Source organism: Helianthus annuus, chromosome 4, assembly GCF_002127325.2.
Source record: "Helianthus annuus cultivar XRQ/B chromosome 4, HanXRQr2.0-SUNRISE, whole genome shotgun sequence".
Classification (NCBI taxonomy): domain Eukaryota; kingdom Viridiplantae; phylum Streptophyta; class Magnoliopsida; order Asterales; family Asteraceae; genus Helianthus; species Helianthus annuus.
The window spans coordinates 38,896,295-38,898,479 of NC_035436.2; the positions used below are offsets into that span (position 1 = coordinate 38,896,295).

General features: G+C 42.7%; 1 non-coding gene across 1 annotated transcript; it reads left to right on the forward strand.

Annotated features, from left to right (window-relative positions):
• The first annotated feature begins 459 nt into the window (after window positions 1-459).
• LOC118491756 lies at window positions 460-566 on the forward strand. The gene has a single exon (XR_004892201.1). It is a non-coding gene; the product is annotated as a small nucleolar RNA R71 (small nucleolar RNA).
• Window positions 567-2,185: the final 1,619 nt, after the last annotated feature.

Genomic DNA, 2,185 nt, shown 5'->3' on the forward strand with positions numbered 1-2,185 from the left:
GGCTCCCTCCAACCAAGGTTTGGGTGGCTTCGCCATCCTTGGTTGTAAGTGCCCGTTGGAGGACCCGACGGCCTAGGTCTATTATCAATGTAGCTTACCGACTCTTGTTGATCGTCCGTTTCTTTCATACAACTCCAATTTTCATGTGGCCCACCACACCCTTCACAAGCCATAACCGAGACTGTTTTTGTCATTTCTAATTTTTTTATTTTTGAAGAAAGGGCCTCGATTTGGGCTTGTAAAGAAGTGCTTTCATCAACCTTATGGGCGCCCGGGGCAATAGATTTATTGCCTCGGGGGGTGTGCCACTGAAAATTGGTTTGAGCAATTTCCTCAATTTGGTTATATATTTCATGCGGGCGGCGATTACCTAAAAGTACCCCGGAGCTAGAGTCAAGTGTCTGCCCTGTGTGTGGCAACAGTCCATTATAGAAAGTGGATACCTATTGCCATATCGCAAGGCCATGATGTGGACACTTGCATAATAGTTCCTTGAACCTTTCCCAAGTTTCATATAAGGATTCCCCGTCCTCTTGTGAATATGTATTAATTTCAGTCATTAATTTAGCCGTTTTAGCGGGAGGGAAATACTTATATAGAAATTTTTGGGCTAGTTCATCCCAGGTGTTTACCGATCCAGCTGGGAGGGCGTTGAGCCAAGCTTTTGCTCGGTCTTTTAGTGAAAAAGGAAACATTCGAAGGCGGATGGCGTCATTTGATGCTCCATTGATCCGAAAGGTATCACATATTTATAAGAAATTAGTAATATGTAAATGGGGATCCTCATCCGCAAGCCCATGGAAGGTTGCGGAGTTTTGGAGCATTTGTATCAAATGCGGTCAAAGTTCGAAGTTATTGGCTTCAACATTCGGTGCATTAATAGCGGCGCCTAGGTTACCTACGGTAGGTCGTAGATAATCCATGAGGGTACGTTGGTCCGCCATTTGAGGTGGATTCCCCGAAACTTTCTCTTGGTTTTTAGCTTTTAGTCTTTTTCTGATAAAGCGTTCGGGTTCTTCTAGAGGTTCTTTTATGTCCTTATTAGAACTGGAGCTCATACACTATGTAAGATGGCGTCTGGTTCCAAGTCCTGCAATAAAAACAGAAAAGAATGCTGGTCAGAAGGTTCACCACGGCCCCGTGCTCAGCGAACACGGCCCGTGGTCGGAGTTACAGTGATTGTTTTCCAGATCCCAGTTACTGGAAAGTTGGACACGACCCCGTGTTGCTCCGACACGGCCCCGTGGTCAGCCTTCTGTAACTTGGAAAACTAAAAACTGCCAGTAACGATGCTGGGCACGGCCCGTGTCCGACCAGGCACGGCCCGTGCTGAGCTCTGCAGAAGCTGAAAACTAAGAAAAATCCTAAAAAAATAAAAAGAAAGATAAAAATATGATTAGGCCGTTGATTCCTAACTTTCTTAAAATCCTTGTGTCCCCGGCAATGGCGCCAAAAACTTGGTGTGCGTTAGGTGTAATATATTTTTAATGTATATTTTAAGCCCTTTTTACACTTTTAGCCAAGTTTTAAATTTATAAAACACGATATTTACTAACACTAAACACACATATGGGCAAGTGCACCCATCGTGGACGTAGTATAGTGTTGGTAAGATACCGAGGTCGTCCAAGGACACAAGAGCTTTTAGTACCGGTTTATCCTCAATGTCTTATCAAATCAAAATGTTAAAAAAGGTTTTTAAACTAAGAAAATAAAAACTAACTAAATGCTGAAAAATAAAATAAAATAAAAACAGATAGACAAGATGAATCACTTGGATCTGACTCGTGTATTAGTATAACCTTTGATTATTTTCGCACTTTTGCACTTGTTTAAGAGATTATCTTAGTTATTGTAGTAGGCCCCTCTTTTGGAGGCGACGTTACCCTCAACCCAGTAGTTTGAGTCAGCAAGGATACAATCCTAAAGGGTTGGATTATTGGAAGATAATGAATTAAGTTATTAATGCAAATTATGGTAGGCCCCGCTTTTGGCGGTGACGTTACCCTCGGCTAAGTAGTCTGAGTCAGCAGGGATACAGTCCTAAATAGCCGGGTTATAGTATTAATAGTAGTTAACTTATGAGGGGGTCAAAGAGTTTGGATCCCCGCCATCCAATACCTATGGGCATTGAAGGAGATCCTACTAAATTTGACCCAGGTCCCTTGCAGGACCTCTAAACGCT